The sequence below is a fragment of the Ammospiza nelsoni genome, chromosome 1 (assembly GCF_027579445.1).
Source record: "Ammospiza nelsoni isolate bAmmNel1 chromosome 1, bAmmNel1.pri, whole genome shotgun sequence".
Taxonomy (NCBI): Eukaryota; Metazoa; Chordata; class Aves; order Passeriformes; family Passerellidae; genus Ammospiza; species Ammospiza nelsoni.
This window is the reverse complement of record NC_080633.1, coordinates 9,832,190-9,858,502: the sequence shown is the minus strand read 5'-3', so window position 1 is coordinate 9,858,502 and position 26,313 is coordinate 9,832,190. Positions and strand designations below refer to the sequence as shown.

Below are 26,313 nucleotides of genomic sequence, written 5' to 3'. Positions count from 1 at the left end.
TTAAATTTGGGGTAAAGAATCTTTAGATATTAGTGAGAATCTGACATCTGAATGTCTCGCTTATTTTGGATGTAACTTGAAACATAAATAAAACATGTGTCTGTTATTATAGTGATATCACTAAGCAAAAACTCCACTAAGCAGTTCATCATTTATTAATAAACATGATGCTATCTGCTAAGAACCTTGTATGAACTACAGTTGATTGCTAATTCTCGTGCTAATTTTGTGTACACAGTTATCTCTTTTTTTTTTTTTTTTCATTTAAGTAATTTTGCTAGTGGTGAATGCTCACAGGGCCGGGCAAATGTCTTTTTCTCATGATTGCATTATTCTCAGTATTAAAAATAATTAATTACTAACTTCTAATATACTCAAGGAATAGGTTGTTTTCTTTCTTTACCAATTTTTGGGGCTTGTATTTCTGATTTTTATCAGTTCATGCCTAAGAACTTGATGAGATTTGTGAGGTTCACAGTGCAAGTTCATTCACATTACTGAAAGACTTGGTCTTGGAGGGGTAATAACAGTGAGACCTGCTGTGATGCTGAGGGCCAAAGCTGAAAGAATTGCAACTGGAAACAAAGATAGGTGAAATCATCAGAAGATGAAAGCCATCATCTCTCCTTAACTGATTTAGCTAGGAATGTTTCTTATGGGTGCATAACCTTAGGAACTGTGAAGAACATCCTGGGGCATAGCTGTGCACCTCAGGCTGTGTCCTGACTTCAGGCCAGGCTGAAGTTTGTGGCTGTGCTGTCTGCAGCCTCTGGTTTCTGTTTAATAGCAGAACCAGGATTGGGGTACAGGCTGTGGAAGCCACTCAGTATCATTTTACCCAATGGGACTCATCCATGCTAATAAAATACCTCCATGTATTTTGTCCAATTCCAGTCATTGAATGGATTCTAGTTTGCTGCAAAATCAGTTGGAGAATGAAAGCCCTCTTCTGATGCTTACTGTTAAATCAGTTTTTGTATTATATGTGGTCAATGGAGGAAAAATTCCCTTTTGGATAGTTGGAATGCAGGAAGTTTTCACCTGCTAAACATATGATTAATGCCCATTGTAGCAATAGCCTTGCTGTAACCATGGTTAGATAAGGGATGTGCTGGAGCTATAGCTTTAAGGATTTCCTAGAGCATGAAAAATTGAAGAATTCTTAGGCCGGAGACCTCACCAGCCTGATTCTTGTGTTTGGTTTAGAAAAAGTCACTGTAGAACTCACCTTCCATATATTTAGGCTGTCCTAACTTTTTTATAAAAAAACACTGATACAACTTGGATTAATGAAGATTTTGACAGAATTTTGTAATTTACACTCTACCAAATATGTATTATTAGGAGGCAAAAAGTGAAAATTGATTAACCCAAGTGAAGCAGACATTTTGGCCTAAATATAATCCAAGTTATTTCTGAAAGAGGATGATCAGCAGAGAAAGAACCAAGTGGTTTGGACCAAGTAACGTGATGGAAGAACATTTATTCAGCTGCTTATGTATTTTGTTGGGTGTGAATTCTCCCAGCTGTATACATTCCCTTGCTAAGTCTTATCAGATATGATTGTGTACATAATTAATACATTTCTGTGGTCTCACATAAATGAAAAATAGAGGAGTGCTGTGACCAAGCATTTTTTCTGTTGATACAGTATCAGATTCAGGCTATTTCAGGTCAAATTTAACTATGGTAATCAAGTTTTGCAGTTTGTGTTTTATTCACCCTGGTGAATAATTATTATTGAAATAATAGAAAGTATGTATTTAAAGATAATAGAAGAGCTTCATGTTGAATAAGGTTTCTTTTTACTTCATACTGGAATTAGGAATGGAATTATATGGTGACAGTAAATCAAAGTCAAGATGCTCTAATCAAAAGTACTTATGAAAACTTTAGTAGAAAATGAGAAATGGCCTTTTTGTTTGGACACCAGGTGAGATGCATGACAAACTTAATGGACATATAATCTTCATATGCAGGCCTGTAAAATAAAAAGGATTGATTTTGCAAGGCAATTTTCATATCTGAAATACCTCAAGAGAATATAGCCCAGATGGTGGTGGCAAATGGAGCTACTGTCCAAACAAATGCAGGAGCTCTCCTAAGCTCAGCAGTAATTCATGTGTGCCTCTGGATGGTGGAATCTGTTTTAGGAGTCGATCTGTGATAACAGGATTTGTGTCTCAGTAAGGAATGTGTGGACACTAGTGACTTCCCAGGTCTTGGCTTTGCTGGAAGCAAACTGTGTCTTCCTCTGTGGAGATGAGAAATGCTTCTCAGAGCTCCTCAATCTATCACTTTCTTTCCCCTATCTCAAGAAAAAACATTTCAAAAGCAACAACAGACTATGAAATTCACACCAAACTTACTGAGCCATTCAGTCAAGTCCAGGGAGAGCTGATGAATTGCTTTTATGTCACTGCATAAACATGTGCTGTATAGTCATTAACAACATGGGTCTGGAGTCTACCACAGCTGCAATCCAGTTCATCATCTTTATGTCATGTAAAAGATTTCCACAGCTTGTGATTCTCCCAGCTAGGCCTGAGTTAGCTGTGTTGTGTCAGCGGAGGGTAGGCTCTGCTTTAGCTGCATTAAAAATGAGTTCTTTAGCTGCAACTTCAGAAGTTGCTCATGTTTCAGGATGTTGACTTAAAAGTTTTGTACATTTCAGAGCAAACATGAATGATAAAATGCAAAGCACTGTCTGGACTCTGGGCAAGCAGAGTTTCTTTCAGGCCATTACAGAACAGATTTCACCAGTATTTCCACCATACATGCACCTCAGCATTGAATATTTGTAACAGAATATTCAACAGTACAGGGATCCAGAGAGTTAGATTAGAGTTTGATATGATGTGCAACACTCTTAAAATGAGAATTATTTTATCTCATTTTATCTTGTTTGCAAGAAGGCAATTATTCCAGAATACCAGAATAACCCTGCTGTAGAGAAAACGAGTGCTGAGCTTGTAATCTTGAGGATATGTGCATTGATGTAGTACTATCTCTGGAATTATATTTGCCAAGATGTGTTTTTTTTATTTGCAGCTTTCCAGCACCTATAACAGGAGCTGGAAAAAAACTAAAACTGAAAAACCAGTAGAACTCCTCTACAGTATCCATGTGAGATTTGTTGGACTCATTGTCATGCATGTTTGTGCCAGACAAATCCTTCATGAGCATTTCACACCTTCTTGTTTATTCAGATACAATGAAGCTTTGAGGTATTTTCTTTTGATCTCCTACACATGAAATAAATCTCTGAAGTCCTGAGGTCATCTTCAGCTGTTCTGCTGTGTCTTTGAGGGTATGACTGCATGTGCTGTGTTATTTAGATGTCTATTTGCATAATACCATGAAAGACACAATACTGGTAAAAACTGGAGAGCTAAACAGCATTTAAGCAGGACCCATAACTTTTCTTCTCTGCCCCAACTTGATGTGAAGCACTACTTGAGTTGAACTTGCTGCTTTGAATGGCTGAGCACTCCTGCAAGATCTTGGGGATCTCTTTGTCTCACATGAAGGGAAAGCCTCCTTAGCAGCTGCACAGCTCCACCTGACTCCTCCTGAGTTCAGCAATCTGCACAAGCCCCCATCCCACACCAAAATTATTGCAACTGGATTTGTTCCCAGGAGTTTCTCTCCAGCCCAAGGAGCTCAGCAGACACCACGAGCCACAGCCCTGCACAGGGGTCACCATGTCAGGTATCCCTTCAGCATCATTTAGGAACCTAGGATGAACTTTAGGAACTACTTCTATCTCTTCACATAAGCACCATTGAGTTATTACAGGAACACAGTATTTTTAAGTTCAATTCCATGCTCAGGTTGGCTGTGACCAGAATTACTGTGACATGAATAAATGTTTATTCAGCTTTTGGCTGCAATTTGTTTTCAACCACAGTTTCAGAATAACAAGTCAGGCTCTCCAGTGGCTCAAGAAAGTGTAATCCAGTTTTGGGGTATAAGAGTCTGTGATTTGAATAATCAATTAATGAGGTCTGAAACAAACCCAGGGAATGGCACTGTTCCTGTCTTGAAGTGACAAAACAGCACCCACTTCAGAATAAGTTATATTAAATTACCTCTTTCAATTTCCCAGTAAGAATGCACAGAAGAAACTAATCATTGGAATCATAACTTCATTTGTAGGATTTGAATCATGGCTCTCATATGGCAGACATATAAATTAGAACAGTTTTCTAAAGCAAATGGAAATAACCCAAAATGTATGCAAAATGAATGCTTCACCATACCTCTAGATATCCTAAAATAGAGCAGTGATATTTTGACATGTTTCAGGATATTCTCATTTATAGATATTTTGATAGGTGTAGAATTATGTTGATGTTGCATAAAGTGATGTTACTACAATAAAGAAATCTGTGTTTAAAAATTCTAGTGAAGCTAGAGGACATGATAAGACAGACTTTCCAGAGATGTACAGGCTTCTGAGGCAGGTTTCTAGCTTCATACCTTCCTTAATGTTGCCAGATTTTGTCCCTATACATCCAGATTTTACCTAGAATGATATTAGATTGGACATCCATAAAAAAAATTGGAGTTCAGAACTTGACAAATCATTTTCAGTTGTTGATCAGAATAAGAATTTCTGATCTTTGAGTACTAGGTAAAGTGCTAAGTGTTGGCTTTTGGGTTATAAAGACCAAATCAGCCTGGGATCTGCTCCAGCTGTCTCTGTTACAGCAACGCCTTGGCAAGCCAAGCTCCTGACCTGGAGGAGGCACTGCCCAGGGGTACCCAGGACTGGAAGGGATGCTGTACCCAAGATCACTTAGATGAGGTAGGTCTGAGACTGACCATGGTGTATGAACAGCAGCTGTGCATGTCCAAATACTCAAGTTTTAGCCCAAGACACAGCTAAGTTTTTCATCTTCCACTGAAACCCGCCCTTCTTTGACCAAGACTCAGGAGCCCGAAGCCAGGCACAGGCACATGTGAGGGCAGACACCTCTGCACTACAGGGGAACTGTTCTTAGACCAGTGCTTTGTCTCTATGCCTGCCTTCAGCATTTTTTCTTACAAACCCCATGGCTTAGAGATCAACAAGTTTATTTTTTCCTGTTATGTGAGATTTGAGTTCCCACAGACAGCTCTTGCTGTTGGCTTTTGCTGATCACTGGGGCTGTCTTGATCAGCAGACAAACATTTCCAGGAGGAGCAGTGTTTGGAGACACATGAGATGTTGTGGGCAAGGCATGGATCAGGTCACTGAGGGGTTCTTTGCCTTAAGGCAGGCAAATTTATATATAGAAATATGAGCAATGATATGAAATAAAAAGCTTTAAGGAGTGCAGTCCTTGAAATATTCTGGGTGAAGGCATAATGGGAAAGACTTACCTTGTCCCACATACACAAATTACAGATTCTAAAGCTGTGTAACCTCTAAAAAATAGTAGATTATATTTTCCATAGAATTCTACTAGAAATATACTACTTATGTGAAATTTTACTAACAGTGAATAATATCTCACTATTACAGTTTGTAAGTACACATGAATAGTAAAGTTATGCTAATCAGAACTTAGTCACACAGTAGCATTTAGAAGTAACACTTCAAGAAATTTTAGGAATAAAGCTAAACAGAACATTAAATTTCTCCAAAGAGAATGATGAAGATCTATGGCTCATTTATTTAAGACCTTGTATGCTTTTAAAAAATGCATTCTAGCTAATATTTAGATATAATGTTAATGCTATTTATTAACTATTCATTACAGTACATAGCCCACTAGAGGGCTGCTTCTCAAGTAAATTGCATCCAGAGTGTTAATAAAAGTGTTAAATGTTTAAAAACAAAAAATATGCAGCAGAAATATGTGTAGCATTTTACCACATTATTTTGTCAATTATTTTCTGCTACTGCATGTTATATACAGAGCATACTAAGACAATATAAGTCATGGCCCCAATTCTACAAACATTTAGAATATGCTTAGCTTTAAGTATATTGTTATTCCTTTTAAGCTGCTGCTAAGTTTAGAGTTAAAGAGATGCCTGGATGCTCCTGAGACTGTCTTCTGTCACATATCACACCGTCTCTGGTTGTGGAGGGGCAAAGTTCCAATGTTTATCCCCTGTATTTGATTTGAATATTGCATAGCAGAGGTATTTTGACATCTGAATGACAGGTCACAGCTTCAGTTTGGAAATCATGTGTCAGTAGTAATTTCTTTTCTTGTTCTCTGATTGTGACAACGCCCTCCATCTTCTTTACAAATTTTTAAAGAACACGACAAGGAAATGAGGAGATTATAATGTAAAGAAAAATACAGCAAACATGATTTTCAGAGACACCTATCAGTCTATATTGATTTATGTTTTCCTCCTGAAACAGTATATAAAGCACAAGTATTCAAGTGTCACATTGGTTCATGAGTTCCTTTACAGTAGCACTGTGTGATTTAAAGGAGCAGAAGTGCCAAGTGATGTGGCAGTTGCCATGGCAACTACAGCAATTCAATTTTTATTCAGTATCATGTAAAATGAAACAAGATACAGTTTGCCTTGTGGCTTCAGGAACTTATGCATCTACCAGTGTTGTTCCTTTTTGTCTTTTTTAACATTGTACTGGTTAAAAAGAAGCATGTGTTTGTTTTAAGGATTTATCTTGGGTTTAGGCTGTGTCATGCCATTGTTTTTAAAGCAGAGTTTTCCTTACAAACCATTATAAATCTGCAGAGAGGAGATTTAGACACTAGTACTGGCTACATAGAACAAACTGCAGGGTAATTCTGTTTAAGAATCCATGTTATTATTCACCTTAACTGTGATTTGGCAGCCTGCACTCAATATATTAATAGAGAATCTTTAAATAGGAGAACATGATTGTTTGTACTAGATATCTTACTGATTCATGAAATTCAGCAGCCTCCTTCTACGAGCAGCCAGGTTATTATGACTCAAAGGAAAAGAAAATCTTGAGTGGTGTAATGGGTGAGCTGGGGAGGCTGCAGATTAAATTCTTTTAAAGTGTCTGAAGTTTGAGGGACCTAGATGGTCAGAAATTGTAGAAAAGGGAGATTCTTCCATATCCACATACAGGAGCTTGATCCTGGCAGGAACACATGGATTTCAAGCAATCTCAAACACATTTAACTATTTAAGGAGAGGAAGACGTGGCAGATCCCAGTTTTTCAGCCCTCTCTCTAGCAGACTCTGGGCTGGAAATGTTCCTACATAGGTCAAAATGGAAACACCTTTGTCAGGACCTTTGCTCTGGGTCTGAAAGCATAGGAGAATAAGGGTCTGGTTCTAAGATTCAAGCTCTTGAGATATCCAACTTTCCTATAGGAATCCTTGACACCAGGGGCCCAGAGCTGGTAAAATGAACAGGACCAGGACCCAGACCCTGTCATGGTCCAACACTTGTCTGCACTGCCAAGGTGTTGTCAGTCACTCACACTGTGTCCTGTGCCAGTGAGGACTCTTGGGCTGTTTGCTTCTCCACCTAAGCAAGATCCTGGCCGGGGACCATTCACAGCAGGCAGTTTCAGTGTGGTCACCTTTGGAGCATGGGTGTAAAGGCATGTTAAAATTTAAAAATAATAAAATTAAAACTTCAGCTGTGGGTTAAAAGATTTGTGTCATTTATTATAGGTTTTTTAGTACTAAGCTTTAAGTACTTAAGTAAAACTTAAGGTCTTTGCTTTCTGGGAAAGCCTGATAGCACATTCTGATTCATCCTTCCCAGAACTGCTTTGCACTTGTACATCACTAAGTTTCCACCCTCAAAGGCAACATGGCTGTAGTGTCCATCACTTCAGACTCCTTCAGAATGCAAGGCTTTATCTGTTATACATATTAAAGCAAATTTTTGTCAGAAAACTTTTGGCAAGTTTCTAAATTTAAACATCATGATTCGTATTAAGTAAGCTTGCTGGAGCTTGCTTTTGTTTCTTTTTCCATTAATCAGCAGATTTATCCTGATGAGATAGTTTTAAGAAAAGTGTTGGGGTTGTTTTGACTAAGCATAGTTTTATTTTTGTGTGCACTTTGACTGGCATCAAAGGGAAATGTTGGGGGTATTTTGTTGTAATAAGAATACAAACATACTTCACTGAATTACTAAATCAAAGTTTCTGTAGAAACAACAATATAGTGGCTTCTGAAGGGACTGCATGAAGTCCCTGTGCCAGAGAAAAGTGACCCAGTCCAGGAATGCCCAGGAACCACAACAGCTCTCTGTGCACTCTGCTCTCCCAAAGGGATGGCATTCTGCAAACTGTCTGTCTGTCTGTCTGGTTCTTTACCTTTAGCAGGTAGAGTAATGACTTCATTTTAAAAATGTCAATGCTGCTTTTATGATATGGATTTCACTTGATTGTTAAACTGTTAATTTACAGATCTTTACTAAGTGAATGCAAACAAATTCTGGTCCTCAAAGCTCTGCTAATGCACAATGTTTGAATTTTAATTTCCAGTCCATCTTAGATTATGGTGATGAAAAACAATATTTAATCCCTCGTTAACACATGAATAAGCGGAAACTGTCATTTCCCACCAAACAATAATGGGATTATCTCAAGAACTGTCAGTTTATGTGAAAACATTATGTTGCCCAAATTTTCATAAAAATTAGCAGTGGGTAATATTCAAGATCAGAGCAATGGAAAGAGGGAAATCTGCATTCATGGTAATAAATATTCATATTTGTCTGCTCAGGAGATGAAAATCTAATCAAGGGGCTATTGATGCACTGGCTTTTTTTTTTTTCTTTTTCTCTTTTTTTTTTTTTTAAACCAAGATGTTTCATCTAAATTGGGTTTGATATGGAAATTAGTCTTACTCCAAGTCCTCCAGGCCATGAGCATGCTGGGATAACACTGGAGGTGTCCAGTACATCAGATGTTGCTGCTGGCATCTGCTTCCACAGACAACAAACACAATAAAATTAAATAAAAAATTGACAACATCTCAAGGGTCAAGCTCCCAGTGGTTCAGGGTGTTGTGGGGGGTTTTCCCCCCCTGAACATTTTAATTTTATCCCAGTTAAATCCTCAGTACTGCAGGGTTAAAATTGTCGGCATTTTTTGCTTTTGTTGACAATTACCATAAATCAGAAGACACTCTGCATGAAGCTTAATGAAATATGTATGATATAAAAATGGGAAGAAGATAAGTGCAGTTTGCTGCTTCAGGATTTTTTGTGTGTGTATCTCTGTATCTGTGTGTGCACATGAACAGCCTGAAGAGGTGAGTTGTATTTTGTGTGCTGTGCACTGAACAGAATAGTCAGGCAGTTACTGACTGCCAACATATAAAAAAGCATATAATGTGAAAAATAAATTATAATTTTTCCAAAAGTGAGAGTGGGATATTTGCTATATCAGGTAATTTGTTCAACTAATAGACTTGCATGGTAAAATACTCAGTTTAAAATATTTCTTCATACTTCTTTTTGTGTTTACTAGCATGAAAATCTGGTTTGTCCTAAAGGAAGTATTTACCTTAAAATACTTACTATTTACTATTACTATTAATATTACTGTTATTATTATTATTATTATTATTATACTCATTAGTTGCACACTGAATCTTGTTCTTCATTGGGCTTCTCAGGGGTTTTATGATCTTTTTAAAAAAATAGACACATCATTAAGAAGCTACAAATGAACCCATATAGATATATATATACACACATACATACATGTATTTGTGTGTGTGTATAAAGAAGGACATCCTTTTGTGGAAGGGTCTTGTGTTTTCTGACACCCACATTTACCTGGCAGACCTGTGGGTGCTACTGGACACTGGGCAATTCACACCCACAGAATCACACAGAGTCACACACACAGAATAAACAAAATCCCACACACAGAATTCACAGAATCTCTGGGTTGGAAGAGACCTTCAAGATCATCGAGTCCAACCCAGCCCCAACACCTCAACCAAACCCTGGCACCCAGTGCCACATCCAGGCTTTTTTTAAACACATGCAGGGATGTTCCATTCAGCTCCTGATTGTTGTGCAGACACCAGGAATGTGTGACTCAGTCCTCTTAAAACTTGAAATACCTGCACTGAGTTTATTGAATTCCTGGAGAAATTGCCATACAAAAAGCATATTTTTTAAGATTTGGAACTGAGCAAAAATATATCAGCAGCATTCAGCTATATTGCCTGTAGCAGAGGAGAGCAGAAAGGTAAGCAGAGCCTGCTCTGAAAGAAAGGATATTCCTACTGACCAAAAAAAGAGAATAGTCAGAATAGAAATATTGCTTGTTACAGAGATTGCACCCTTTCTTTATGAACTCTATACTAAATAGGAATATGGAGATATGGCATATTTCAGAATTCCAGTAATTTGTGCAGTAAATTGTTGTGAAGCAAGTATAAGCAGCCTGCAGAGTGTGGTGCGCATGTATTGGCAGACCTGATATCTTTAACTGTACAATCTGTGCTGGCATCTTTGTCCAAAATGTTTTTGAGAGACCTTATCTTCCTAATCAACTCCTTTGCCAAGCTAAAAAAAGAGAAAGGAAATGCATGCAGCATATATAGCAGATGGGTGTTCAGCTGTACAGGTGTCTGGTGTGCAGATGCCAGATAATGCAAGGTAGTTAGATATTTTCTGAGAAATTCCATTACTTGTTCAAAAAAGAGAGAGTCATCCATTCTTCTAGTGCTACCTGCTGCAGCAACATGCTCACCCAGGAGTGTGAATGACCCCTCTTAACTCTTTCCCATTTGATCAGAGGGGTTCTTAGAGAGCTGCCTTTGGTCTTTGCATTTTCCTAAGACCCTGAATTAACTCTGAAGTTCATCAGTTTCTGCAGCAGAACAGCAGCAGCCTGCATTGAGGTTAGGCAGCATCATTTGAACCAAGTTCTTTATTCGCTTTGCCTTCTTACATGGATTGGAGAAGCATCAATCATAGAATCAGAGAATCATGGAATGGTTTGGGTTGCAAGGAACCTTAAAGATCCTCCAGTTCCAACCCTCCTGCCATGGATGGGACACCTTCCACTAGACCAAGTGGCTGAAAGCCTCATCCAACCTGGTCTTATATATTTAAGCCACAGATCTATATTAAGGCATAATTCATCTCAAAGCAGTGTCTGGAGATAAGCAATGCAGTGCTACCTGTAAGCAATATATCCAACATCATTTGAGCACTCACACCACCGTGCAGCCAATTTTAACTTTTTAAGGTGGCTGTGTATTAAGGTGCTTCATGGACCTCAGCTGTGGTCCTGGATCCCATTTCCAGTCACCTTCATGCAGGGAGCTGCTGCTGCACACTGCTGAGGTATCACAGGCAGCTTCTGAATGTGCACTCTGATCTTCCCCACAAAAGGACCCACGTGCACACTTGGCAGTGCTCAGCAGGAGACAGTTCTGTGTGCTGCAGAGCTTGTTGATAGTGTGGAGCACTACTGCTTTCCCATTTGGATGATTTTTTTCATGACAGAAACACAAGAGAGACCCAGATTTGGGTCTCAGACTTGAGGGGAGGTGTAGGCCCTCATGCAGAAGGAAGGACACCCTGATTTTCTGCTTGGCTCTTTTCTGTGACCTGAACCTCATTAGCTACACTGAGTATTAGCCTCCTGGAATTGTTTCTCTTTTTAAGCTATTTTAATATTCCAGATAGCTTATGAGACCCTGGGTATGACCCCAGGTATTTGTTCAACATAGCTCCTGGTTTATATCAAGATTCTTGTTTGGAGTCAGATGGGTGAAGGCTTGGACTTTGGGTTCCCATAGGAGTGCTTTGACACTAAACTATAGATGGTGGTAAAGCTTTCTGTAAACTGAACATTAATAAAAAAATCATGCTTTTCACATGAAAAGAAATTCCCTGTTCTAAGTTTCCCTAAAAATTATGTGGACCTATTAAAAATAATTCTGCAGCAAATTATATTTCTTTGCATAAATCATTTAATTGAAAAAAGGCTGAGTAGTTTTGATTAACAGAAGCATTAGAGTAATGCTTTCTAGACAGGATTGGAATCTCACTGGGTACCTGCCCACACATAAAGTGACAGGAAAGCTGTGTCTTTGAGTGATTAAGATAATCACTGAAAAAATACAAGATTAGGAAAGAAAGGCAATAAAAATTATCACCTTTCTAATTTTAAAATAAAGTATATAAGCTGTAAAGATACTAAATGAAATTACCCAGATTTAAAAACAAGCCCATGAGAAATTTTTAGGACCCAAAGTCCTATCCAGTGTCAGAACCAGACACTCACATTTCCTGCCCATGAATGTGCAATTCCAAAATCATCAGGATGGAAGCTTATCTTCAGACTTGACTTAACTAAATGTTTTAATAATCCTAGCTGTGAAATGCTAGGAGCTGATCTTGGATTTTACAATAAGAAGCAAAGTGGTTGTGATACTCTATGTTATGTAAATTATATGCAAAGTATATTGGCATGCAAATTTGAATGCTGAAAGAAAATCATTCTTTTCTAAACCAGAGAAGAGAGTTTTTCACTCAGATAAGCCAGAATCTGCAGATAATTTTTTGAACATACTGATGGTGTTTTATTACATCTTTAAATATATAATAAATATATAAAATAAAAATAATTGTGTCTCCTTTCTAAACAAGTTCAATTTCTCTACTTTGCTGGTACCAAGTAGGCAAAAATGCTAAAAGTCTGTCAGATAAGATCATATCAGGATGCCATAATATTAAAAAATGTATTATTAATGTGTGAAATTTTAAATTGGCATTTTAATACTTTACTATTTTGGTTTCAACAGTCAAAGCTTGGAGTAGATCCAGGTGTTGTTTGTGACCCTGTTGGTCAGTACTGTCCACAGTGGCTAATACCATGTTGTTATTGCTGGTGTTTACCCATGTGACAATGAACTGTTCCTCTGTCTATTGACATGTTGAACTTTGGAAACTCTAATGGGCAGATACAGAATATTTCAGGAATAGGTAATGTTCACAGGACATGACAAGACACCTGCTTGTCCCTCTGGCTCACCAATAACACAACAGTGCTATTAACCATATTTTGTTAGGTCTGACAAGACAAAACAGAGCAATAGTGGCTGTGTCTGCTGTCTTTTCTCTGTTTTATCTTTTTCATTTTGAGCTTGAGTTTTGTGCCAGACTAATAGCCGGTGGCAATGGACTGGGGAAATGAAACTTTTGCTAAGATTAGGGACTGTGCAGAAAACAATGTGTGAAATTCTGATTTGACAAGGATGAACAGACTGGTGAGGGCAATGAGACATTTTGTGAAGTGAAACCATGTTTGTACTCACTGTGCCTTAGAAAAAACAGTGACAACAGAGGTACCAAAAGATCCCACCCAGGAGACAATAGAATGGCATCCTCATTAAACCAGTCAGGGAATAAAGGAAGTGTGGGGTTTATTCTGCCCTTTCCAATTACTGGTAGCTTATATTAATTGATGGTATTGGAGCAATGTGTGTGGTGTTGTGCTCTGGGGTGAATATCCTTGTGAGACTGTAAGTTCAACAGTTGTCATGCAATTTGGAGTTGCAGACTGGTAATTTTTGTAATTGAATCTCAGGAAATAAACAAAATATGGCAACTTGATACATTTTGAGCAATTAAATTTCTGCTGAATTTTCTGCTTCATTCTTGGGACTCCCAGATTCTCAGCCAAATTCTGTCTCTGATTAAGAAATAGCAAATAGCCAAAAGAAACAGAAGAAGGAAGCCATCTTTAATATAGCTTTATGTCACAACAATATATTGTATTGGTACCTGCCTTTAATTTAGAACATAGTCTAAAACAACTGCCAGCAGACCACAGGTCAGGAGAGCAGAATGAAAAATTGTGTCAAGTGTGGCTTTTCTGGCTCAGGAGAACAGGAACAGTAACAAATAAACCATTCCTCTGTAGTGAAATGGTTTATTTGCAGGATTTGAATTCAGTATTCCTGCTCAGCTGTGCAGAGGATGTACAGATTTCAGAGGAAGATCCTTTCCTTGCTTCATGCCAGGTCTCTTTAAATGCTTGTTATTAATTACCTTGATGTAGCAGGTACAGGGAGCCACCAGGGTGCATTCCCTCATGCTAAACACCTGACAGATCAGCATATGCTCAGGGATTTGTTGGATCATTTCCTGAGAAGGTAATTGGTACATGCATGTTATTTCTTGGGTGCAGTCCTGCTCATTTACAGAAACTTTACCCCAGCTCTTGTTGCATGGGACACTGGAGGAGTGGGCAGTGGCAGATCCATGGTTTCCAGGATCTCAGCCCATAAGACTGGCTCTGGCTTTTCCCAGGGCTTTGAAAGACTGGCTCACAGTTTCCTGCACCCTTACCCTCCAGTGAGATATGAGTCCACTGATTAGAAAAGTGACATTATCCACCCCAAACTTAGCTGTACAGACACTTAACTAAATCATCTGTGATAGGAGTGTAGTCAGCTGAGCTCTATAATCAGCATAGTCCAGCTATGATTGGAATTGCCTTTTATTTCCCATCACTGATTAAAGGGAAAGTCAAAAGCTGGGGCTGCATAGTTAAATGGAATTCAGTTTAAAAGCTAAGACTGAATAGGTTTCTGTTACATCTAAGGTGTCAAGATGATTCTGTCATATAAATAACCAGGTAAACTAGGATATCACAGTCTTCAGTGTTGGCTGCCGATGTAAATGATGCAAATAATGTTCACCAAACTCCATGTCAGTCTGATAAGCCTGTCCTGGGGATTCCTGATTGATCTTTAACCATTTGTGGCTATCTTTGACAGAGCACTGAGGCTGTGTCCACAGAGTGTGTGAGCACACTCAGCTTGAGCAGTCATCTCAAAGCCCAGCAGGTCTCCCAACCTCTGTCCTACACCTCATGTAGCACATGCACTGATGGCCCAGTGGGTGATTTACCTTTCAGAGCAACCCTCTAACCCTCTGACAACTGCTGGCTTAAGTAAGCAGTGAATAGTTTGTAGTCTGCATTAGTTTCATAGCTGATCAAGAGTCTTTTCTAGTAGTTTGAAACCCTCTCTTTACTGGCAAGTTCTCTAATATCAGCTTTTGAACACAAAGAGAATAAAGAGTTCATTCTTTTTTGGCTGACGTTGAGAAGTTGTATGGGGTCAGCCATGCTGACAAGGCACTTTGCAAGGGAAGAGGAAGGCATTTGCAATATCTAAAGGATGTTTTCTTCTTTTCTTTTCCTTTTTACTTTGTGTTAAAGATGTATGACTTCCCAGTCAGCGCAGCTTGCAGTGCGCCTTTGTTTTCCAAATTAGAAAAACCAAACAAGCTGTTTCTCAATATAGTTGTCGGGCAGTTTGTTGCATCAAGCTGTGAGCAATGTCTGCCATGGAAAGAGCCCTGGCTGGTGCCAGCACAGGAGGTGTATGATGGGGATACAAAGATAGTGGTGCCACTCAAAGTGTATGCAAACAACTGTGGTTCTCTTCTGGTAGTGTAGAAACCCCTGGTGGGTCCTTGAATCTCAAAGCTAGCTCAGAAGAAAAAGATAATAATGTTGTCATCTCTTGTTTTTGTACTTTCTTTCCAGTGCTTCCTCCCTCCCTCCAGAAGAGGGAGACAACTCTCCCACACTGTAAAATTCAGACGTTTAGAAGGATGAAATATCTTTGAATTTATCTTTATTGCTTTGAAATAATTTACATGAGAGTGTATGATTTTCCAGGGCAGGGTAGGCATTACAGGTCCCTGTTAGAAGTCATCAAGTCTTTTTGCCAAAATAGTTTGCAGTTTATGGATACTACATTGAATGCTAAGCAGTTGGATAAAAAAATTCAACCTATTCCTTTCTACCAGTAGTTTCCATGTGGTTCTTGATATTGGGGATGTCTTCTCTGTTTTGATTTTAAACTTGTTTTCATTTCTATTCTATTCAGAACAAGTCAGTGTAATATTTCCTCAAAAGCTATTTACTGAATTGACTTAGCATTCATTTTTATTTAATATCAACTTGGTGAATGAAAATAAAGAAAAAAAAAGCTCAAATGGAATTGAATTTCAGGTTTCTATCAAACACATAAATGTGATAGTGTGAAATAGAGTAAAAAGTGTTAAAAAATTGTAGAAGGGAAGCACTGCTCATATATGCCAGTAGGTATCTGTTCCTCATTGATTTTCAGAGTCAGCTTCCAGTCATCTGACTCTTTACATCTTATGAAATATAATGCAATATATAAAAATAAATCATCTGGATTGCAGCATGCAGCATTATGATGTCAAGGGTAAATGAAGCCATTGAAAAAGCAACAAATGCACTTCATTGATTGCATTTTTTTAGATTTTATCAACCAGCGTGCAGATTGCGTCTGTCTAAACACAACGTAGTCACCATTTATCTCCTATAAAATCAGTCAAAACAGAAACTCCTTTGTAATCAGTTTGACTCAGTGATGGTTTGGGTGGTGGTGCTGGCAGTGGGAATCACTTTTCTCCAGCAATTCTCAGCCAGCCAATGCACACATCCTATCAGGGGTTACCTAGCAACTGTATGCTGCTGTTAGTTGAAGTATAGTGATTAGTTAATAGCCCATGACTTCACAGGTTACTTTCTTTACAATTACATAGAAGTATTTAGCATTTGATTTCTTTTGAAAACCCTTTCTCATACAGAAATTAATATCAGGTCAGATTATGACTGGCGTTTATCTCGCCAGTATAGAGTTAGCAGTAAGTGCTTCCTTTCCTCCACCTTCCCCATCATATTTTATGTCTTTCAGATGATTGTTACAACTTAAGTACATTGCCAAGGGAAAATTATGAAGGGTCAAAAAGACATCTGTGGAATTTTCTGGAACTTTTTATAATTTAAATTTTAACTGTGAATTGCATAATGAACTGACTGTTTGCTTCTCCCAAGTCATACTAGGACTGGGCAAGAGAAAAGATCTTTCAAATGCAGCAGCATCATGGGGCACATTCATGACCCATTATTTCAGATATTACAACATGGTGTAAGTGGGACTTGACTGCCACACACACTTTTCTCAAGCCTTCAGCAGTGCTTTAGTGTTTTGGTACAACCTTTCACATGATATTTCTCCTTGGGGTACTTTTTTTACCTTTTTTTTTTTTTTGACCTTTTAACTTTCTACTAAAACCATGCCATTTTCTCTTTTTTCTTTTTTTTTTTCAAAGATCAGTTCTTTTTTATTTTTCAAAGATCAGTTCTCTCTAAAAATCCTCTAAATCCTCCCTCTTTTCTGTATGATGCATTTGTGAAATTTGGAGTAGTGCATTCTCTAGATTAAAAACACATGTCTGTACTGCCCAGGTGAGCCAGCCATGCTTCAGGCATGCAACATTTGGTTCTGTATGAAGTCCACAGCTCCAGAGAGGTACAGAGGTGAACTGTCAGCTGCACTTTATTCTTCCTGTGTCCCGAATGACCATGACTGTAATGCCCATCCATGCTGACTGCAAGGTTGTTTCTCTTTTTATGGTCAAGTTTCCTCATATTGCTGTCATATTTCAAAGCCTGTCTGCTTCTACGAGCATCTAGAGAAACAAAAACAGTCTTGAAAACATTGTCTGAAGGGACCCTGGATCCATCTTGTCTCATCTCCTGCTCAAAATGGGGTGGTTGCCAACCCTGTATCAGATTTCCTTTCCACATTGGCACTTTGAGTGCCATTATTAGAAAATGAGAACAAGTTTTTGAAGGCAGAAAGAAAAGGCAGGACTTACCCCCTTAGCTGTAAGGAAACATTCTCCTTTGGGTGCTACTAACTTGCTTGTGCAATCTGGTCTCATGCCTTTTCCAAGGATTTGTTTTCTATCCTTTTAATTTTTTGTTGACTGATGGTGATATTGGTGTGTCCCTAGGAGAACCGTCTTGGTTCTGGCATTCCTGCCATCTGGCACATGATAAATAATGATGATTTCTCTTTGTCGTCCTTCACCTGCTCAAAACCATGCATCAAACACTCTACATGTAATAAATGTATCTGCCACAGATGTCTTTGGGGTGACAATCACCCATAATCACATTCCCTGTCCTGCCAGGCCTGGGCAGGGTGAGGGATGCCATCATTTTCATGGCTTTCTCTATACCTTGTGGACTGGCTGGTTGAACTAGCTTGACACACAAACTTAAAGTTCCCTGCAGCTATTTTCCTTTTATATATAACCAGAGGCTTTGCATGAGGGTGCAGTCTTGTTTGGTCCTAGAGAAACTTTTAGAATTGACTAGAAATGTTCTGGACACAGTCAGTGACAGAGCTTATTCCCCTGTTCCTGCTTCCAGCTCTGAAGGAGCTCAGGACCATCTGCCTACAGCAGTTGTGATATTGAAAATGCTGAGGAAGAAATGGAGGAAATGCTTTGATTAGGTCTCAAACAAATACATTAGAATCATTAGGATGGAAGATAAAGCACCAATAGTAGAAAGTCAACTACACCCATTTGTTTCTGCATGCAAGGAAAAGAAGAAAAATTAAGAAGCTGTCCTATAGTCCTTGAGTTCACTTTCTTGGTCTAATTCCATGTCATTAACCCCACTTGGCAGCTATCCCCAAAGGAAGAGCACAGCCTTGCTTGCCAGTGCCCTACTAAGAGCTGTCCCCTTTGGAAGCTGTGGTGTAGCTGCCCATGGCATTGCTGTGGTCTCTTCAGAGATCCCCCTGGGATTTTGTTGGTGTGGACTCCTTGAGTACAACCTTAGTCTGAGTTCCAAACACCCACCACAGAGCTTTTGCTAGTCTTAAAAGCACAGACCAGCTTTCATATAACTTGCTTCAGGTTCAGGGCTTCCTTAAAGCTTCAACAAATTGCAGTTGGTGTCTCACAGACCTGTGCAAGTTATTCTTACAAGCACAGGGAACAGCAGGCAGAGTTTTGTTCTGTTTGTCTCTTTTAATGGGACTTAAATCTGCTACTAATGGTTATAAGGTCTAGGAGAATTCACAAAGAGATAAATGTACAAAATTAATTTATTTCTACTGGGAACTGAAGACAAAAATATATTACATGTTTATTATAAGTTTTATGCTCCTATTGTAAATCCTATTCCATGGACTACATATATCTGCATCACATAAGCCAAATTCCTATTAACATGTTAGCAGAAGATAAAACCCAATCCTTTTATAACTTAGTAAAATTCAAAGTGTTTTATGGGTGCAAGGGTTGAATTTTATTAATGGTAACAGCACAATAATTTCCATCATTTAGTATCTAGTAATTTTAAGCTTTGATCTCATTACTATGGTCAGATTTTGTTATTGTTGGGCAGGACCCTTTTAAAGATAGCTGCTGCAGTTTCTGAATAGAGATCATAGAGGTTGGGTTTGAATATCACAATGATTTATGTGACTTCGGAGATATTTTATCATACAGTAGTAAATACAAACTGCAGGTACAACAGATGGCTTTTGCACTACAATCCATTTATGCTTCATTTTCTAATGTGTGGTTATCACTGCATGTATACAGGATGTTTTGTCTTGCAGAAGTTTTCCTAAAGGATTGCAGCAGGATTTGTGCTGTCATTTATTAAGCAGCAGCCCCAGACCACAAAGTGGTGCTGCACCGTGGCAGCTGCCGTTCTCCACAAAAATAACATTTTTCATGTGTCTGGCTCTTTCTCTCAGTCAGCTCTACAGCATCTTTAAATCATTAATCTCTTGCTTTCTGTTTTGAGGGGCAAATATAGCTGGAGATTGACTGAAGGACCATTTCAGCATGTTTGGGTCTCTTAAAGAAGCACCATGTTCATTTGTAAAGTGGATGATCAGTCTAGTGGAAGGAGCTGTTGCTACATCCCTGCCTCATTAGCTTTTTAACTGACTGCGTTGTATGTGAGCCCTGCTTGAAAGTACAGGGAGGTGTTTTGCTTCTGGTTTCATCAAAAGCAGCTTTCAAACAGCAGCATAAAGATATGGGAAATTATTTGTTAAATTGAGATAATAAGACCAAAACTGGGACCAAAGACTCCTGTCTCTCATTCCCATGTTCAGATACCCTTGGTTATTCTTTTCAAATAAGTGGTGTTCAAGTCCTAGCAGGCAGATTTGGAGTTACTAATGACATTCTGAATGGAGCCTCCCTGTCATCCTCAGGAGAGTGCACACAGGCATGAACTGGTGGAACACTCTCTCGTTGGTGAAGTGACAACATCACATGCACAGCTTGTCTGGCACTGCTCATATTGTTTCTCAATTTGATGTGAGCATATTAGTTATCACTGATTGCACTAAGGGTTTTTTAGCTCCCAGAAGTGTATTTTACTGCATGTTTGATCCTCTTTTATTGCCACATTTCACACTCAACAAAAGCTTTGAACTGAGAGCCTCTGCATCCATTGGCATTGGGTAACAGCAGGTTTCATTCCCTTCTTTACACACCTGTTTTACAGCACCTAAGTGAATAATTTTAAGAATAGAGCCTGTATATCCTAATCCCTCCAAAACCTGAACTGCTGTAGATACAAATGTCATCTAAATAGCAAGTGGTTTATCTGAAGTCTGTGCTGTGTGCTCTGACACAAATGCTTGTCTGGCAGGTGTGAGCAGCACCTGCCCCTGACACCTTTGCTTCACATGCACTCATGAATTCTTTGTGGCCTCCTTTTGAAAATTGTATTCCCTGTGAAAGGACTTGTCAAAAGTTAAATTATCTGTGAGATCACTAACTCTGCCTCCATCCTAGTGTTAAATTCATAACAATTTCTGTCAACCCTCAGTATCAACAAGGACGTTTAATAAAACTCTTACAGTAGGAAAACCACATCATTTTGGCACAGGTGATGATGAGCCAGAATACAGTCCTGGACCATACCATTAACTTATCAACTAGAGAATTCCTACTGGGCATATCCCTGCTTGTAGAGCTTTTTAATTTTTGTTCTTATTTTTAATCTAAAAGAGTAAACTTTGAACTGGTATTTCTGTTGACATAAAAGATGACTGAACTTGCATTCAGGTCTGGAGTTTATTTCTTACAGGGTCCTTGCAGATCTTACAGTAAGGCATTTTAAACACTAGTTATCTAAATTAATAATCATGTTTTGCAGATCACAGTGTAAAGAATTTTTCCTCCTGTGGCATTTATTTTCCCTGATATTTTCATTCTGTTGTTGTGTAACTAAATCCATCATTTAAATGTGCCCAGTGTGAAAAAGAGATCAAGGTGCAAATACTACCAGTATTTTAACAAAGGTTTTGTTTGGCTAGGAGGAAGATGAATGAATGTCCAAAGGTTCAAAATACAGGAGAGGTAAATAGGAAAATTCTCTGAGTAAGTGACCATCGGGACAAATTTGCCTTCATAATTTATGAAAATGTGACAGTGGATTCTGTATACCACCATTTAGGCATCTGCTTTCAGCCTTGCTCTGCAATATGTATTTAAATGCTGCATCTTCACCATCAAAGTGCAAAAACCACTGCGAAATTGGCACATAGTGCAGCAGGAGACAGCATGTCCCTATCTTCAGCTCTTTGAATGTATCAGAGTGGAAGCTGCTGGCTCTCAGTGTAGGATGTATGATGTTACTCTGCAGAAACTAGGGGTGAATTTTGGTCTGGGGAGCAAGCAGGAGACAAACTCCTCTGTTTCTGCCTGGAAGGGATCCTGAGCAGCTGTAAATTGGGCACAAGAGTTTATAGTGCAGGTCTGTAAGCATTAAACAAAAAAAAAAGAAAAAACAAAAACAAAAAAACCCAAAACAACAACAAAAAAACTTTAAATGGGCATTGCAAAACAGAGCTGAACAAAACTGCCTGCGGTCTCACCAGTGACCCTTCCTGAACTTGTAATGCTGGGGCACTCAGAGTGCATTGACTCCAGCTTAGCCTCTGTTTTCACCCAATCTGCTAATGGAAAGAGCATGTTTGATTGCTGATTATCAGGGAGATACCTGCCCTGCTTCCTGCAGTTTGGTAGTTAATGTTTAAAAACATGCTATTTTAATAATAAAATAAAATAAATAGTATCCACCAGGAATAAACATTATCCTGCAATTTCTAAAAATAATTATAATATCATCTTAACATTCAGAAGAGTGTGTCTCATGAATAGGAATCTAATTTCATGATTTAAATGCTGACGGTACAGCTAGAAAGCAACTCAAGTACATAATACACCAACCTAAGATTCTCATATTTTTCTGAAATATCAATTCAGCATTAGCAACGCTAAGCCACCTGCTTTTTCCTTAATAGTGCATGAGTTATTTTAAGATCAATGTTTTAAATTATGTTTATGCTCTAATAGAAAGGATCTGGTTTCTTAATTTAAGAGGTGATTTTGTTTACCTGCTTTACTTGGCATATTAATTAGTAAGTCACTGTCTGTGTGTCATGTAAGATTAAATAATGCTGAATTGCTTTGTGAGAAAAAAAAAAAATCAGGAAAGATGGGTTTAAGGAACAGCTTGGGTGAAAGAAATTACCATAAACTAAAGCAGATCATGACTGGGGGGTAAGAGCAGTCTTACCCCCCAGTCATGATTGAGTATTTCTAGTTAGAAGACTCAGAAATTTTTCTGCACTGTGCTGAAAACTTTATTTCACTTTTATCGAGGCTCTTACTAGAGTTTCAAAAGTACTTTTTAATTTTGAATTATTTAGATTCAGGGCTCAGTGTTTAACATGTGTCAATGTCATTTGATTTTCAAAGCTAGTCAGTACTCAAAGCTACAGTTTGAATCAGATGAGATCCAAAATGCCAGGCAATTTTGAAAACGAGGCTTCATTTTTGGAATTTTACAGCATAAATTTTTTATACAGTAAACTGTGGGTTTAGGGTAGAAATTCCAGTAATCTATTTTTCTAACTCATGCATTACCTAGTCATATTAATCAAAACATGTATTTTCATTTTTAACTTTTAAGAATAAGTTTACTTAAATTGATCAGGAATTTTTTAAGTTACATCGAGATGAAGTGCTACCATTTGAGATAATAAAATATACAGTTAGAAATTTTGAGACTTTAATAATTTTATGGAAAGGAAAATTAGTCATCCTGATTATTTCTGAGTGTTGTCAGTGGCTTTGATGTCTAGAAAAGATTTTTACTGAGAAATTTTCTTTTGGTGCTACAAGTAGAATTTTCCTGATGTTGTATATTTGTCAAGGGAAATTCATCAAGATGAGTGAGTTAATTTTTATTGATCTTATGGATTGTCAGAGCAAAGCAGAACTCTGTCAAATTTCTTGAATACCTTTGTGTCATATTGCAAGATAATATGGATGAGGAGACAGCCTGCAGAACTGCAGGAGCCATTGATTTGTTGGTTCAGCCTTTCCTTGTCCTGCTTTCTCATCTCAAGGAAACGCACAATTATGCTTGGGTGTTAAATATTGAATTCCAGCTCCCCTTGGTAAAGCATAGCAACCAAATTTCCATCAGTAAAAAAATTCAGATTTTCCTGGACATTTTATTAGGCAAGACAAAAGTGAATGCATTAGAACTTGCTTTAAGTCTCTTGACATCTTAAGTTTGGAAAGAGTTGGGATGGTTCTGACTTGTCAAGAGATTCCAAAATGTCAGTGCATGAAGACAATTTAAATGGTATGCCTCTAGAGTGTGAGATTCAGGAATGCCCTTCCTCTTCTCTCTGCTTAGAGGCAGGAATGGAGGCTTTCACATCACAGGATGTTTCAGATCAGGTGGTATCCACAGAAGAGCTCAAGATCCTGAACCATCCAAATTAAACCCCACCATGTTACAGAGTGGAGACGAGAGAGGATCACCACATGACCAGTGTTGAGTGCAAATGCCCTGATTTACTTCTCCATCTGTTCTTACTCTTCTCCAAGCACCCACCTCTGGTTACTGCCACAAGAAGAATATTCAATATGTGCATTTTTTGTCTAACTTGGTTAGATCACTTCTACGTATTTAAAGACTCAGAAATCCACATCTCAGGTGTTCTGTGGCTATTAAAAAATAGTTTCTCTTGTTGATCAGATCCTAGTATTGTAGATCAGTGTTTATATTATTGGTGCAAAAATGGAAAGACGGGGCTTATCTAGCAGAATGCAAAAGAGAAAGCTGATAATGATGTATAGTACATGGTTTAGACTATGTATGTAGTTTTTGTCTCCAGATATCTCTTCTGCCTGTGTCCAGCAGAAAGAGCGATAATAAATCTTATTTGGACAGCACAAACTGTGATTTCAAAGGTCAGCAGAAGTCCAGCTCTATGCAAAATCTGACAAACGCATATATTTGCCCTCAGTAGTGAAGTTTAGTGAAGTCATTGCTCTGCAAAAACAAGATATGATCCTGCCCAGGCCTCCCAGCAGCCTTGTGCCACTAACTTCAGTGGGATGACAGGGTAGTCAGTGTCACAGAGAGGGGTCACAGAGCTTCAGCAAAACCAAAATAGAAAATTAGTGATCTAGAAATACCAAAACTACTGTAAGACTCTCTAGCTTGCACCAAACCAGTCCCAAACTCACTGAAGGAAGAAAATGCACTGAAAACAAAACCACACTTTTAAAAGAAAAATTTGGATCCTCTCTGGGGCAGCTGACAGCCCTGAGGCCTCAACCAAGAAATGATGATCCTGTTCCCTTTGATGCCTTCCTGCAGACACATGAGAAGGAGGCTGCTTCAAGCAGAGGCTGGATCAGTCTGGATTTACAGATTTCAGAGATTATTCAATGTAGGTGACTGTTCACAGGAAGGGGCTGTTGTTGCCCAGCTGCACCTCAGTCCTTCACACACAGACACTACATGTGCAAACACAGTTTTCACCTGTGATGTTTATTCTGTTTATCTCAAAGCCCCATCACTGCCACTGAGTGACTGCTCCAGCCATTAAAGGAGAGGTGATGGAGCCCTTCTGAGGTACAGCCAGTATCATAACCACTGCTACAGCTGGGAGCTGGAACATAGAAATTATCTGTGAGTGTCCATAACCCATGTGGAAAGGCAGCAACAGACTAGAGAAAGGGCTTGATACCTTCTCAGTCTCATTTCCATACCTTCTTTGCTTTGTTCTGTCTTGTTCTTTTTCCCTTCTTTCCCCAACTGAGAGCATTATCTGGAGCTAAAGAGAGGAGCTGAGCTGAGACCTGAACTACCCACAAGCAGATCAAGTCCTGGAGCACCACAGACATTGTGGGAACCCAGCCTCTGCCAAACTTCTCACAGAAAGGGCTCACATTTCTAACAGTGGCATGTTTTAAAAGGATTCACCCATTTTTAAATTTAAAAATCTCTACCTTATTAGCCATACAGCTTTTAAAGCTTCTATCTGTACTACTCACCTTTCTGCTTATTTTATAGCATCCATCTGCCTGGCAGCCTTGAATGCATTTACTTTTGTAAGGGTTCACGAAGGTAGGGCAGTAATCTGCATCCTTCAATTACCAATGATGAGCCAAGTCAGGGATGGGCTATTGGCCCTGGGGATGCATTTGTTATCCTGGATCTCCTCAGTCCTAAGCCAGCATCCTCTTCTCTGGACCATCCTCTCAGCCCTTCCTTGAAGGTTTTTGAATTCTGGGACTCTGTTGTCCTAAAGAAAGGAATCCTTTCATCCATCCCTCCATCCGTCGTGCACTGCTATCACGTCTAGCAGCAGATGCACACATTTGAACCCCATGACAGCAAAAAAAAAAAGGAACAAAGACCAATGTTTACGTACCATGGTTTGAAATCTTTGTAGTTGGCAACCAAATCAAAGGAATGCTTATGTTTTGATGTACAGCAGTCTTAAATCATTTGTAATTTTCTATCACCTCATTTTATCAACAAATTAACATCTTGATATATAAGATCATCAGTAAATTAGCAATCAGCACCAGAACACAAATTTATTTTTAATGTGTGTACAAAACAAAGGACAATTGATAATATGTGGTGTAGCACTTTACATTTTAAAGAGAAAATTAAAATATTTATATATGTCAAGATATTTTTAATTTATTCTGGCACCTGCAATTGGTGAATTTTTCTAGGTTTTGTGTCATTTTGATGTATGTGCTGCCCAAACTCTTCTCCCTGCCAAGAGTCCTCAATTTTCATGAACAAGAGAGGAGGATGGGGAGCTTTATAAAGGAAAAGGGAACACATCTACATCTTTCTTGAGGAAAACGTTTCCAATGTAATATTGAAAAAAATACTGATTTCAGAGATAAATTCTCTATGTGTGGATGGTGAGGGTATTTCCTGTAAACAAAGTAAAGTAATAGTTTAAGCATAGATTTAAAGCTAACATTTAAAATTGCAGATCCAATCCTCCTCCCCCAACAATCATTAATTCATTAATCCTTGAAACCATCGCTGCATTGTTTTCTGGTAATTATACACACCTCATATGCCAGCTTTTTAAGACATTAATTGCATGATTAGTTTTATGATTTCTTCTGATTACCAATTAAGTTACCTTTTT

The 26,313-nt window shown here is 38.5% G+C and overlaps 1 protein-coding gene across 2 annotated transcripts in view; it reads left to right on the top strand.

Moving 5' to 3' along the window:
* The window catches only part of PTPRN2 (protein tyrosine phosphatase receptor type N2), a 634,307-nt gene that overhangs the window by 398,724 nt on the left and 209,270 nt on the right, over positions 1-26,313 (top strand). The gene's annotated exons all lie outside the window — the stretch shown is intronic.